This window comes from Tiliqua scincoides, chromosome 1 (assembly GCF_035046505.1).
Source record: "Tiliqua scincoides isolate rTilSci1 chromosome 1, rTilSci1.hap2, whole genome shotgun sequence".
NCBI lineage: Eukaryota > Metazoa > Chordata > Lepidosauria > Squamata > Scincidae > Tiliqua > Tiliqua scincoides.
The window spans coordinates 248,833,032-248,849,138 of NC_089821.1; the positions used below are offsets into that span (position 1 = coordinate 248,833,032).

General features: G+C 45.2%; 1 protein-coding gene across 8 annotated transcripts in view; it reads left to right on the forward strand.

Moving 5' to 3' along the window:
* ENAH (ENAH actin regulator) overlaps positions 1-16,107 on the forward strand; it is a 185,171-nt gene that overhangs the window by 136,368 nt on the left and 32,696 nt on the right. The window lies entirely within an intron of this gene.

The window sequence follows — 16,107 nt, forward strand, 5'->3', positions numbered from 1 at the left end:
ACCTGGGGCCAAGATATGAACTTGTCCTTTGAGAGTAAGTGCTACCTGCTCAGGCAGGCAGGCATCCCAGTGGGGTTTGGTTCCGGGATGGAAGAGCTTGGTACAGGTCCCAGTTCCTAGAGTTTGATTGAGATTCCCTGGGTTTTCCTCTTGCTTCTCTGTCCACCCTCAGCCTCCTCTTTCCAATGCCCTTCCCTTCAAGCCTGCTCTACTTTCCCCTCACTTCTTTCTGGTCTCTGCTTCTTGGTCTCACCCAACTGCTGTGCTCCACTTCTCTTTTCCCCTTGCCCTTGTCTCTCCACTGCTCCTTTATTCCTGATGTGTCTTCACCTTCTCTTCTTCTGATCTCCTTGGACTCACTGTCTTACCTCCAGTAGCTCTGCCATTTTTTCCTTCTTTGCCCCCCCCCCCGTCCTCTCTCCCTCATGAAGTTCCCATTCCCCTGCTGCTGAAGGCTTGGAGCAGGACTGCCCTGCCAACCTGTTCCTGAGAGACATTCAGATTTGGCAGACATGTCAGCACTGAGTGGAAGCCTGAAGCCCCGTTCCACTGCTGCTGTGTCTCTGGAGCCCATGGCTTTCTCAAATGGTAGGTGTGATGTGTCCATTTAATTCAGGTATGGGCAGGATTGGCAGTTTTGTATCTTATTGTCACATTTGCAGACTCAAGCCACTACACTTTGTTCCTGCACACTTCAGCAGTCCTTTGTTTACACGTTGCCTGTATTGTGTTTTAATGTTGTCTTCAGTTAAGGACCCAAATTCCTACTTAATGGCCAGGATGCAAAGAATGATGTAACACATTCTCTACCCCAGTGATTTCTGTTTGTATTTTTCTTGAATCAGTAGCCCCTCCTGCCCGCCATATGGCAAACCATTTTCAAAACAGATGGGAGTAATAAAAAGCGGTTTGCAGTATAGTATGGAGGTTTGTTGTTAATGTTGTCTGTGCCCAAGTCCTTGGATGCACCCAGAGTAGCTCTTTGTAGCTGAAACAGTGGCATTGCTAGGGGGGTGCAGTTCCCACTGGATGACGTGCACAAGGGGAGTGAGTGACACCACTACTGGCCAAAATTTTTAAAATTTGCATTTTTGAATAATACCATCATGTTATATATCAATCAATGTGTAATTCCATGCAGAATGCAATGAAACAAACCACATTGAAATATCTGTGTTCTATCAAATGTTACAGCAGAAAATGAGTGGGAGTGGGGAGGAAGTCCTTCATGGGGGTGAAACACTGGCCTCCCGCACTGGGTGATGCAAACCCTAGTGATGTCACTGAGCTGAAATGCCTATGTAAACTGTGATTATCCAAAACCGTATTATGGATTATGGGAAACTGCATTTTTTTAACAGCAAGGTGGGGCAGAAAATGTTAAATTCTCTCCCCCACTCCAGTATTTATCACCCAACAAATTAGGTCATTTATATTGGAGTTACTGAAATCTGTGTGGGAAAAACTGTGACCAAATTCACTCATGTCTTAACATATAATAGTCTTGTCCAAAACTGCAGCCTTTCTAGGAGGAAGAATTTGGTTTATATTAAAAGTATTAAGAATATACCATCTTTCTGTAGCCAAAGATGGTACATTTTAAGTGGCATAACCAGGAGGGCAAGGGGTGCAAAGCCACAGGTGCTGCACTGAGGGGGCGGTGCTGTGACCCTCTGGGGTACACCAAGAAGCATGCTGAGAGTGGCTGCAGGAGTACGCCTTCCTCCTCTTTCTTTAAAGGAGAGGAGAGGGGGTGGCCCTCTGATCAGCGGGGAACCACACTGAGAGTGGCTGCGCTCCTGCAGCCACTCTCAGCGCAGTTCCCGGCCACATCTGAGGCTGCCCCCTCTCCTCCCCTTTAAAGAAAGAGGAGAAGGGGTGGCTCTCATAGTGGTGGGAAGTAGTGCATGCCTCCTCCGATTTCAGAAGGGATGTGCGCTGCTTTTCTGGCTCCAATGGAGCCTTTTGCTCCACTTCTAAGTGGTGCAAAAGACTCCATTGGAGTGCTTTGGGGCCACTGAAAGTGGCATCCAGGAGGCATGCACCTCCTGGAAGTGGTGCTTGCCTCTGTTCAGGGCACCACTTCCAGCTGCCCCAAAGTGCCCAATGGTGCCTTTCGTCCTGCTTAGAAAAGGTGAAAAAGGTTCCTTTGGAGCCTGGGCTGCCTCCTTCATTCCCCCTTTGTTTCCAAGGGGGAACAGAGGAGGCAGCTGCACTGAAGTAATTGCGGTGATTATGACATTACTGCAATTACTCCTGTGTCAGGGGTGGGGAGGCAGCAAAGGCAGAGGTGGCCCTGGGCAGGGAAAAGCCCAGAACCGCAAATGTGTGATTTGGACTCAGAAGCTATCACCACACTTACAGCCTTACAGCCCAATCCTGAGCTGCCCGGGGCACGGAGCTGCCAAAAATAGCTGCCTCCACATCCTTTGCATTCCGGACAGCTGCCGGCAGCTCCTTGGAGAAGGGGACGTTTGTCCAGGTAAAGAAAGTAGCCCTGCAATGGGGTTACTTGATTCACCACCAACCCAAAGGTCGGCGGTGAATCAAGAACCTCTGTGTTGTATGGTAAGCCCAACATGGAGGCTCTGGATCCAGTGGAGGTCCCGCCTCCCCTCTCCTCAGGACGCCTCCTCTCCGCCCTCTCCCTGCCTCCCCCCTCCCCAGAATGCCTTCTCCCCACCTTCCCTTACCTCTCTGCTGCTTGGTGGAGCCCTGGTGGCCGCCTGGTGGTAGGGCCCGCAGACGTGCCTTACGGCATGTTTGCGACAGTGCATGCCGGCGGTAAGCCAGCGTGCACTGTTCAGGATTGGGCCCTTAGTAGGGAACTAATATCTCAGGCATTGTCTGCTGCTGATCTCTATATAGCAAAGGTATAGGAGTGCACCATAATTTTTGTGATGAATGCCCTGTTTTTTTGCCTATTTTTCCTTATTTATGGACACTTCTAACTTCTCATAAATCCTGTGCAGGTTCAGCAGCTAAAAGCAGCTGGAACATCCTCCCACAACTGTATTTTGTGACAGTCAAGGGACTGTCTTTTGTTCCTTGTTTGAAATTCCATTACCAGCAAGCCATGTATATGTTTGTGGCTTTAGAAACATTCTTCCTTGTCTGGAATAGCCAGAGTGCTCAGAGCATATGACATCATCAAACCAAAGTTATTTAAGTTCAGGTAAAGAGTTACTTGAGTGAGTTCTGCCATGATATCTGATGCTGGTTCACAGAAGGCACACCCGTTCCAGTAAGTGTCAGAACCAGGATTCCTTGAACAATGTGAGTAGCTAGTGGTGGAGACTGTAATCTCAGCTAGATGTGTTAAGGAATTTCTTTTGCTTTTGTCTGCTTTCTTTCACTGCATGCCAAGCTATAATACATAATACATAATGTATTGTACATAATGTACATAATGTACATTATGTAATGTATAATATAATACATATAATACATAATGTATTGACTGGGACTGACATAATGTATTGACTGGGACTGACTGACTGTATTGACTAAGCCCCAACATAGAGTCTCTTGGAGACATCCAAGATCAAAGCACTGGCACCAGCTCGACCTGATCCTCACCAGACGCTCCAGCCTTCCCAGCATCAAGATCACACGCAGTTATCATGGTGCTGCCTGCGACACTGACCACTCCCTGGTGTGCAGCAGAGTGAAACTGCAAACAAAGCGACTGTATCACACTAAAAAGGAAGGAAGACCTCGCATTGATACCAGCAAGACCCGGGATCAGAGAAATGTGGAGGAATTTGCACAAGCGCTTGAGGAATCTCTTCCAGGCCCGGCCGACGCAAACGCATCCAACAGATGGGAACATTTCAAGAATACCGTTTACAACACCGCCTTGTCCATATTCGGCAAGAAGACCAACAAGGCGGCAGACTGGTTTGAAGCCCACTCTGAGGAGTTGACACCAGTCATTGAGGAAAAGAGGAGAGCTCAAGCAGCATACAAGGCCTGTCCCAGTGAGCGCAACCTGCAGGTCCTCCGAACTGCTCGCAGCAAAGTCCAACAGACTGCCAGGAGATGTGCTAGCGACTACTGGCTCCAGCTCTGTTCCGAGATACAGATAGCAGCTGACACGGGCAACATCAAGGGGATGTATGACGGTATCAAGCAGGCCCTAGGTCCAACACAGTGGAAAATTGCCCCTCCGAAGTCTGCCACAGGCGAAGTCATCCAGGATCGGGCGCAGCAGATGGAACGCTGGGTGCAGCACTACTCTGAGCTATATTCCAGAGAAAATGTAGTCACCGAAGAAGCACTGAACAACATTGAGTGCCTGCCTGTGCTGGAAGAGCTTGACAGTGAACCAACCCTAGAAGAACTTCACGTGGCCCTGGACTCCCTTGCCTTTGGCAAGGCACCTGGAAAAGACAGCATCCCTGCTGAAGTCCTAAAATGTTGCAAAGAGATCATCGTCACTGAGCTGCATGAAATCCTCTGTCGCTGCTGGAGAGAAGGTGGAGTACCTCAAGACATGAGGGATGCAAACATCATCACGCTGTACAAGAACAAAGGTGACTGCAACAACTACCGCGGCATCTCTCTCCTTAGCATTGTAGGAAAGCTGTTTGCCCGAGTTGTACTAAAGAGGCTCCAGGTACTTGCAGAGAGCGTCTATCCAGAATCGCAGTGTGGATTCCGAGCCAACAGGTCCATCACTGATATGGTATTCTCCCTTAGACAACTGCAGGAGAAATGCAGGGAACAACGACAGCCACTCTTTATAGCCTTCATAGATCTCACAAAGGCTTTCGACCTGGTCAGCAGAGACGGCCTCTTCAAGATTCTCCCCAAGATCAGATGTCCACCCAGGCTCCTCAGCATCATCAGATCTTTCCACAAGGACATGAAGGGCACTGTTGTCTTCGATGGCTCCACATCAGACCCTTTTGACATCCGAAGCGGAGTGAAGCAGGGCTGTGTTCTTGCACCAACCTTGTTTGGGATTTTCTTCGCTGTCCTGCTAAAGCAGGCCTTTGAAACTGCAACAGAAGGCATCTATCTCCAGACCAGATCAGACGGAAAGCTCTTCAACCTCTCCAGACTGAGAGCAAAATCCAAAGTCCAGCTGAAATGTCTGCGTGACTTCCTCTTTGCCGACGATGCAGCTGTCACTACCCACTCTGCCAAAGATCTCCAGCAGCTCATGGATCGTTTTAGCAAGGCCTGCCAAGATTTTGGACTGACAATCAGCCTGAAGAAAACACAGGTCATGGTTCAGGATGTGGACTCACCTCCCTGCATTACAATCTCTGCACATGAACTGGAGGTTGTCCATGACTTTGTGTACCTTGGCTCAACGATCTCCGACACTCTTTCTCTCGATACCGAGCTAAACAAGCGCATCGGTAAAGCAGCTACCACGTTTTCCAGACTCACAAAGAGAGTCTGGTCCAACAAGAAGCTGATGGAACATACCAAGATCCAGGTCTACAGAGCTTGCATCCTGAGTACACTTCTGTACTGCAGCGAGTCATGGACTCTTCGATCACAACAGGAGAGGAAACTGAGCGCTTTCCACATGCGCTGCCTCTGACGCATCCTCGGCATCACCTGGCAGGACAAAGTTCCAAACAACACAGTCCTGGAACGTGCTGGAATCCCTAGCATGTTTTCACTGCTGAAACAGAGACGCCTGCGTTGGCTTGGTCATGTTGTGAGAATGGATGATGGCCGGATCCCAAAGGATCTCCTCTATGGAGAACTCGTGCAAGGAAAGCGCCCTACAGGTAGACCACAGCTGCGATACAAGGACATCTGCAAGAGGGATCTGAAGGCCTTAGGGATGGACCTCAACAAGTGGGAAACCCTGGCCTCTGAGCGGCCCGCTTGGAGGCAGGCTGTGCAGCATGGCCTTTCCCAGTTTGAAGAGACACTTTGCCAACAGTCTGAGGCTAAGAGGCAAAGAAGGAAGGCCCATAGCCAGGGAGACAGACCAGGGACAGACTGCACTTGCTCCCGGTGTGGAAGGGATTGTCACTCCCGGATTGGCCTTTTCAGCCACACTAGACGCTGTGCCAGAACCACCTTTCAGAGCGCGATACTATAGTCTTTCGAGACTGAAGATTGCCAATACAATGACTGGGACTGAGGGCTATATTGTATTCATTTGATCAGACTTTTTCTTTGTGTCTATCCAGGCATTTCCTAACAGGCTACTTGTGCTTTTTCTACCCCCATTTTTTCCTGTGTGCTTTAATCCTTTCTTTTGTGTTTCTAATAAACTAGTTACCTTTTGACTATTTGCATGCGTAGTTCATGTTAATGGTAATTACTTGGTGGACATTAATGTGATTAATATGAATTCCCTGGGGTTTTACCCCAATTGTTCCTCTCTGCCTGGTCTCTGTAGGCTGGGATGGAGGCTGCATATAGAAACTACCTATTTCTCCCCTGTCCACGTGCTGCTCCTTTAAAGGGGAAGTGGAAAGCAGGAAGGGGTGCATGCATGCTAATCGCTACACACTACTCCTCTCAGTTAACCTGCCTTTTCCTGGTGCTTCTCTGACAATCCCAAAGATCAGGAAACAGCATGAATAAAGATGAAATATTTCTCTTGGCTTGGCAGCATGGAAAGTCTGTGTTAAATATATATTCTTGGAAAAATGAATCCTCAGAGGGTCCTCTTGAGTATTTTGTCAAAAGACTAGCAAGACTGTACCTTATTACTGTGCACTGTATATGGACAAACTCACTGCCTCTGAAGGGGGGAACTGAAATCATTAAAATGACTTTCTTTCTTTCTTTCTTTCTTTCTTTCTTTCTTTCTTTCTTTCTTTCTTTCTTTCTTTCTTTCTTTCTTAATATCTCTTGGCATTTGGAGCTCTTTCCTAGTTTTTTTTCTTCTGTTACTTTTGTCATCTATCATTGCAACAAACCAAAATGTTAAAAAAAATTAAGATAGTACCATTATTTCAGATGCTTTATAGTCTTAACATGATTAACATATCACTGTAGACAGTTATATTTTTCTTGTTTAAATTTATTTGTATTGCTTATAACATGCTCACTCTTACTAGACACTAATTAGACGAGTGGAGCCAAACTGTTGCTTTGTGAGAATGAGAATGTGCTTGAGAACACAACTCACACACCCCTGTGGCTGCCCATTGGAGGGGAGGAAAGTGGGTAGTGGTGGGTAGGCTGCCTCCAGGGAAGCTTGAACTCATTACTGATCTTCTCATTGAAGAATTCCTGACAAGCTTCCAAGGAACCACAGAATCCCCCAGAACACAGCCTCAAGCCATTGTTCTTGAAAATAATCTCTTTCCATATGGAGTTTGAATGGGAAATAATGCAGAAGCTCTGGAACACATTGCAGCTGGCTACCTAAGCATACAGATAACATGCCAGGTAACCTATGATTACAATGTGAAGTTATTTTCCAGATGTGGCTTAACTTCACTCTAGAATTGTTACCTTCTTTTTTTTCTTCTTTTAACAATGCATGTATATCCTATTTACTGGGTTCAGGTTTAAGTTCAGCTATTCTGATTGCTCTTAGAGTTATGGATGTTGCTGTATTAGCCTTATTTAAGAACAGGATATGTTGACACCAGCCATTCTCCGCATGATATTGAAAAAAGAATAAAGAGAAAAAACCAGATTCATGTATTGTGCCTCAAAGTAATCTCAATCTATCTTGAACCCTACCAGAGATGGAAGTGATGTTTCTGCAGACAAAACTGGGAAATCTAGTAAACTGGAAACTGCTCTGTTAGGGCCCAATCCAATTTTCCAGTGCATGTGCAGCCATGTCAATGAAGTGTGGTAGGGAGGCAGTCACAGAGGCCTCCTCAAGATATGGGTACATTTGTTCCCTTACCTTGGGGTTGCATTGCAGCTGCACTGGTGCTGGAAAGTTGAACAAGATTGGGCCCTTAGCCTCTGCAGCTTAGTGTGATGTCATGGAACATAATGTGAGAGCTATTACTGTTGAAGACCACCTGCCTGTTTAGGACTCTTGTTCCAGGCTTTGTGGCTAAAAGTAAGTATTAACCTCTGCATAGTATCCCTTGTGATTATAACTAGAGGAGATGCCACAGATGGAACCTGGTGGGAAACGAGCCAGGGGTCCATGCCAGAGATTACACCTATGCCTGGCCAACTCCTGAGTGGTGTCGGGGCAGTCCAGGTCAGGCACTAACCAAAGGCTTGTATCTATCAGAGGCCCCCCTACAGTAGCAGCAATGGTAGTGTTCAATGAGGCAGAAGGGGAAGCTCCTGTTCAGGGTTTTGCTCTGGGGCCTTCAACAAACGTGTCCTGGCAGTAACTGTAACCATCATCCACTTCAAGAAATTAAATCTGCACAACTGCACGAATCACCAGTTAAATCTGCATGACATTGCACATGAATAAAAACAAAACACATAAGAAAAAAATGTGTTTTGCTTTAATTTTGTGTATACCTATCACATCAGCAGGCAGGCACCACCTTGTGTTGGAAAGGAGGAATGTCTCCTCTGGGTAGTGCCTACCAATAACAGTTTAAAACCTGCTGCCCAATCTAGTGGCACCTTTTTAACCAATCCAAAATTTTGAATTACACTGACTGCGTATTGACTATACATTGCAGTCCTACTTGTCCTGTTAGACAAACCCCCAGATGATGTCTACACTTCAGAAAACATAGGACTAATAGGCACCTTATACTCTAGTCCAGTGTTTCTCAAACTGTGGGTCAGGACAAACCAGGTGGGTCATGAGCCAATTTCAGGTGGGTCCCCATTCATTTCAATATTTTGTTTTTTATATATTTGACTTGATGCTACCATGGTCTGTGACTGCATCTGGGGAAATATGACAAATCTGTACTATGAACAGGCTACTATGTATATGTTTTTAACAATGATTATAAATGGGACTTATTCCTGGGTAAGTGTGGGTAGGAATGCAGCCTAGGATTTTTAAAAATTTTCCTGCTTGATGATGTTACTTCCAGTCATGACATCACTTCCGGTGGGTCTTGACAGATTCTCATTCTAAAAAGTGGGTCCCTGTGCTAAAAATTTGAGAACCACTGCTCTAGCCTCATGGAACATTAGCTTCATGACCTCTTTTTCCACTCCACAGCATCCTTCCTAGAAGCAGATTTGCAAATGGATGGGGAAATTGGCAGGGAGGGGGAGTTTCTGCAACTTCCCCCTGAAACTCCATCATTTTCCAGAAACATGGAACTTCATGGTGGGGAAAGTGGCTGGTAATGGCTTCAGGAGAAAACATTCAGGAATCAGAGTAAGCACCCCTTTCCCCTGCTTCTCTACTGCAAATCACACCCTCTTGAGCATGCTTTGGGATGGAGGCAGAGCCATCAGGCGAACTTTATTCACGGCTTGAGTGAAACACATATCATAGTTTAACCTGTTAGTTAGAAATAAATAAGGCACGTCTGTATATTAGAACAAAGATAAGCATACTGCAATCATCTGCAGCACATTCCCTTTCCCAAATACACAAAGTACGTATTGGAAATCTGTGATGGTACTTCGGGGGTGGGGTGGGGGCATATCTATAGTCCAGGTGACATTGGTCAGAGGCAAGCAGTGGGAATGGGCAAGAAAGAGACTTGGGCGCAGTTGAATGAGATCATTGTATACACAATGATCTCCAGAGTGTGGGTGCTTTAAAAAAAGGAACTGTGAGAATATGCCAGTATTGTTAGAAGGAAAATCTGCCATAACCATTGCCTAATTCACAGCAGTATATTCCCTTACACTATATGTCTGATAGATTCCAGGTGGCTAGACACTGGGCTCTCTAAACTTCACCAGCTGCTTTCCATATTGCATTTTGGTCACCATCAGTTTTAAAAGCTGATTTTTGGACATTATCCAGAGCTTTTTCTGTCTAAGTCTGTATCTCTGCTGCAAGATCTTGATGCAGTTTTGTTCACTCTGTTTGCAGAGCTTTTGCTCTCATTATTTGCTCCTATTTCTGTTGTCCAGTATGGGGTCAGGAGCTGATAACTGGGCTCTGTCCATTTGATGCCTGGATCAGAGTTAGGTGTGATCTTCAGCCTCTTAGACTAAATTTTTAAAAAGTAACAGGTGGTGTGTTGCACACATTTATATTTGATGATTAAAACAACCTCTAGATTCCATGGCAAAATGCTTCTGAGTTACAGAAGAGCAATGATGGGAGAGAAGTATGCCTTTTTCTCCTACATGTAGGCTTCCTAAAGGTAGCTAGTGGGTCACAGGATGCTAAACTAGTAGGGCCTTTGGTCGGATTCCACAGGATTTCGTTAAATCCCAACAACTTTCTGCAAGTGTGCAATTGCTTCATAATCCAGCAAGAACAAATGAACCGGGGGGGGGGGGAAACTGTGTATATCATACCCCTTTTGGAGTACCGGTTGAGTCTCATTATTCACGAGGGTTCCATTCTCAGATCCAGGGCCTAGGAGAGGGGGATAAAGGGGGTAATTTGTACCCAGGCCTAGGTTCAAAAAGGGGGCCCAGGAGCCAAAGGAGGGGGCCCAGAAATTTCCTGGGAACTTACATTTTCCTATTCCACCCAAACTCACTGACTGCATGGAATGCTGTGCATGCAGTGACAGCTGCTGCCACAAGCCATATCTGCTGGGCCGAGGAATGCATACATGACATTCCTTAATACAGTATCAAATCTGGGAAGAAATTGTCCTGCTACAATAGTCCTTTGGCTAACCATGAAGGAGTGTATGGGAGCTCAGGGACACAGCTGTGGGACCACAGCTGCTGCAGAAGTAAATTTTGGTACACACAGGGAGGGCACCAGGATGCAGGTCTCTTGTTACCTGGTGTGCTCCCTGGGCATTTGGTGAGCCGCTGTGAGATACAGAAAGCTGGACTAGATGGGCCTATGGCCTGAACCAGTGGGGCTGTTCTTATGTTCTTAAGTGCGTGGAGAAAGAATGATTGATGGACTGTCAGTTGGCTGCCCTCTCATTAACAAGGCTCTTGTTACTGTTTTCCTTTAATTTAAGGGGCCCTTCTCATTGCATTGAGATAGAAAAATCTCACATGTGAAAAATCCATAGATAATTAGGTTATACTTGTAATCGCTTGCATGACTGTCTCTCTACAACAGTAAGAAAAGCAGTTTTTCAAACTGTGGTTTTAAAGGGATGCATTTTTTCCCTTCTCCAGGGATCAGCACATTCCTTCTCATTTGCAGTGGCAAATGCAGTTAATGTTGAGTCAAATCCATGTATAAAAAATCGGTGTATAACAAGGTTGGACCTGTATTGCAAACAAAGGGCAAGAGGAAGGAACAGATGGGAGTAGATCTACCCACAAAATACTTAATGGGTAAATATGAGACAACAGATCTGTGATGTACACATGTTGTTTTATAAGCTGAAAATTAGTTGAGCTAGACCAAGGGTGGCCACCCTTTCAACTTTAGGGCTCCTGGACTTTTATTTGTGTAGAAGAGGGAATTTCAGCAGGTGCAGCTTGTTATCTCACAGATGACTAGTTGCACCTGCTGAAATTCCCTCCTAAAGGAATGTCCAGGAGCCCTAAAGTTGAAAGGTCAGCACCTCTAAGCTAGAGTGAAAAACTGTACCAGCGGATCACTTCAGTTCCCAGCTGCGCATTGTACAGATAAAGCCAGTGAATGTGAACCTAACTTTAAAACTGCACCAAATGAAATGAATATAGATCAAAGTCCTGCATAAGAAGAAAAAGACTGCTGTTGTTGACTGTAAACATCCCAGAAGGGGTCTTTTATTCTGAAGCAAAGGGAGACTAAGGGCGCAATCCTATCCTGCGCTGGAACAGGCAAACTAAGAGGCTTGCACTTTATCCAGCACAGGACAGGGCCCAAGGTGGCTCAGCCAGAGGCAAGGGGAAGCTTTTCCCCTTACCCCTGGGTAAGGCACCTATGTCCCAATGGGTCTCCTTGGACTTGCGCCACCTCCTCAGGTGGCACAAGTCCGAGGACAGTGGAGTGGTTTGAAACTGCTCACTGGGAATCGGGGTTGGAATCTGACATAACTGCCAGAACCCCGCCCCACCTCCCACTCCCTACCTGCCCAACACAGGGTCTGCTCTCCCCCATGCTCCCCCCACCTAGGAACACAGGGGCAGGGGGGAGGCGGCAGGGGGAAGGCAGTGGTGCGATCGCCAGGATCACACCGCTCAGGGGGGCTGCAGGGGCTTGGGTACACTTACCAGAGCCTCCTGCAGCCTCCAGGGGGTGTGGGGAGCCCTGTACAGCTGTCCACAGGGCTCCCTGAAGCTTCACAAGTGGAAGTAGTGCAATTGCCACCTGAGGATCACACTGCTGCCTCCTGACTGCCCCCACCCCCTAAGGGGAAACAGGCCAGGGCCCACATGCTAGGGCATCGTGACACCCCAGTCTGAAAAGCCCTGTGCTATGTGGAAGCTGTGGTTGAAATGGCTAGGCTTGGGTGATACACACATACACATAGAGATTTAGGGTACAATACTATCCTCACTTACCTGGGAGTAAGCCCCTTGGATTGTAATGGGGCTTACTTCTGAGTAGACCTGGCTAGGTTTTGGCTTATAAAATGTGAAGGTGACTTATCTCCTTTTGGGTTGAACCACAAAACATACAGATACTCATGTAGATACTCATGTATAGTACATGAAATTTTTGCCAGTAATCAAGCTCCAATTATCACTTTGCCTTATCTCTGGGTCAACCAGAGGGCAGAGCCATTCAACTCTGAAAAGTTTTGTTTCTTGATAAGCTCAGGCAGGCACCTCATTAGTTGCTATAGTAACTTTCCTGTGAAATTCCAGCCAAAGCTAACCTTTTATTCTCCCCTTTTGCAAATGCTGCTGCAACCTGGTTCCTTTTTGCAAATGCTTGCATTGGGTAGAGGTCTGTTTTTTGAAACACCAGGGTGGGATCTTCCTTTCCATTTGAAGCAAAATCAATTGCTACAATTCAATGCACTATTACTTAAGAATAACACCCATGGAAAACAGTGGGTCTACTTCTGCCATTATTCCATTCTTTTTCAAGTACCCATAAAGGTCCTGTTGAGTGTCCCTGGGAGTATATGAACCACTGTTTTACTGGCGTGTTGTTTATAGTGCACTTACTCTGATAGTGTTTACAAAAAGGTGGTGAAGACCAGAATTTAAAAAGAATAAAAATGTATCTTAAGATCGTTTACTATGTTTTTAATAAATTAGAGACTACCGTTCTTAGGTAACAATTAGTGGTAGGTTATTTTTCAGAATCTGGACTCTGGTAAAATCAGACAAAACTATAGTCAGACACCCCCTAAGTTTAAACCCTGACTTATCCGAGGGTCATAGAAAATTCCATGATTTTTGGCTCAAAACCTGCCTTCGACTTACCTGTGGGGTTGACTTATAGGCGAGTATCTGCAGTATTTTGCTTTGAGAGCTGTTGAAAAAGGCATATGAAGTATGAATTGGGTAAGAGGCACTTCATATGAAGTATGAATTGGCATATGAATTGGGTAAGAGGCATTTTTTCAAGTGGGTGCTCCTTTTTTTAGCAGAGGGAGAGTAACTGGCCCACCTCACCCCAGCACTGTCTGTTCTAGTGGCTGTCTGCTGGTATTCATTTGCATCTTTTTAGATTGTGAGCCCTTTTGGGACAGGGAGCCATTAGTTGTTTGATTTTTCTCTGTAAACCGCTTTGTGAACTTTTAGTTGAAAAGCGGTATATAAATACTGTTAATAATAATAATAATAATAATATGAAGTATAGCTTTGGGGACAGCGTGGTGGCAAACCTGATGAGGCCCCAACCTGCTGCTGTTCCTTCTCTCACAGTTGTTGCTTGTTCCCTCAGTCACTCTTTTGGCTTGGAGGGGGTAAGGAAAAGAGCAGAGATGGCAGTTAGAAAGAAGATTGGCTAAAGCTGCTTCCTGCTGATCCACCACTACCTCTCTCCTGGCGAGAGGGTCACCAGGGACAGCTGAGGGCCAACAGAGCATGTGGCTCATACTGAGGGCCTGATAACCTCAAAGCATGACTGCCCAGGCAGACGCACAAACTCCACGCCATGGAACTGGATATCTGAATTTTCTTAAGGACATTTCATCTGTTAACAATGGCAATTTTCAATCACGGTTCCATAGCACATTGGTGTGCTATGAATGTCCAAAGGTGTGCAGCGGGAATTTGGGGTAGGGTCATTTATTAGTAGGTATATTGTGAACTTTCCATTGAAAAGCAGTATATAAATACTGTTAATAATAATAATATATTCATATTCTGTGACCTTTCCTAGAAAAAGAACACGCACAAGTTTTGACCTGTACCACTTTTTTGCCTCACCATCTAATTTCCAAGCCCAGGTGAAACTCTGGGTGGCTCAGCAGCACCAAGCTTCCTATCCAAACAGGGAGAGGTGGGGCTATTTAATATACACCAACCAAAATCTGGAAATGCATGAGTGGAAGACAAGCAGACCAATCAAAACCCCAAAAGAGGCATGGTTGTGGCTTTTTGGAAGCCATTAGTTACATTGGGATACTGAACAAAAATTGATTTAATTCTCTAAAGTTTGTCACTGATGAGTAAAAACATTGAATAGTATTTTCAACATTGACAAGTATTTCCTGTCACTTGATGTAGCTTCCTTGGACTGGGTGAGAGATCCATTAGAATTCAGTGCATACAAGTCATCAAAATTAACTGTTGCAGAAAAAGATGAGCTGACAGAAATCAGAAATAATACGGGACTGAAACTGAAATACTTATCAACACAATGATTAACATTTTTGGCTGCAATCCTAACCACACTTTCCTGAGAGTTAGCCCCATAGGACTTACTTCTGAGTAGACCTAGTTAGGATTGTGCCCTTAGTAATTGAACTTCAAACACAAGCCATTTCTGCCCAACACTGCATATATGCAACAGGGATCAAATGTGTACACAAGTGGGCTGGGGAGAAATAGGTTAATACTTGTTTTTAAAATGATAAAATATATCCTTTAAAAAACTGATGATGTGCCTTGACAATTTTAGTGCCTTGTCAGTGTACCATGAAGGCTGGAAAAGATTGAAAATTGATGTTATAAACCAGTGGTACCCAAACTGTGTGTTGGGACCCACTAGTGGGCCACAACCCAATTTTGGTTGAGTCATGAAACTGACAAGGAAAATGTATTGACTCCTATGGAAACCGAAATAGGGAAGTATGTGTTCATTTACTCATAAGTAGGTAACTTTGCCCTGGTCCACTTTGAAGGGCAGGTTGAGGAGAACACAACACCACCAAAATGGTCCTGATCTGATAAATGCAGGCTCCAACAAACTCTCAAGAAGGAAGTTTTACCCCTCCAAAGTGACAAAAAAATTGAGCCCTATAGAAAGTGAGCCACACATGCATGTTTACTCATGAACAGGCAGCCATGACTTGGCTGTTATCAAAGGCCAGGTGAAGAGGAATGCAAAGCCACCAGAATGGTCCTTATCTAATGAATGTGGAGCTCAACAAATACTCCAGAAAGTGGTCCCCCACCATAGTAAAAAGGATGAAAACCTGAGGCCTGAGTGGCTGGTAAAGTGAAACTTTTTAAAAAGTCCCATAAAGGTGAGGTGAATCCTGACAAAGTGATGTTTTAAAAAGTGGATCCAGGTCCTAAAATGTTGGGAACCACTGTTTTAAGCAGATATGCTGCAACTATGCCATGTATTCATATGTGTGAGAATACCTTGTTTTGACTGTATGTACACAGTGAGAGTAGTGAATGCTTCTGACTCCTCAATGTGTACCCATAATTTTATTTTTAAATACATTTATTGTTTTTGCTTATTATTTTGTGTGTGTGTGTGTGTGGTAATTTCACAATGTCTTCAGAATCCAATGTTTAAAAAAAACATGTTTTAGCTATTAGAGTGTGATCAAATGTTGTCGGGCACATGAGGATACGCCGTCTCCACCAGTTGCTTTTTGGTTTGGGAAAGAGATCAACCCTCCTGTTTCTGCTTTTGTTGCTTCTCTACCAGTGTGTGGTTAATTACTATGCAACAGTGTCCTTTCAACCGCTACCACTCACCATTCTTATGGGCATTTTGTGGCAACTTTTTCTTCGGTCTTCCTACAGTGGTAAGTTCCATCAGTTACAGTAACAATCAGATTA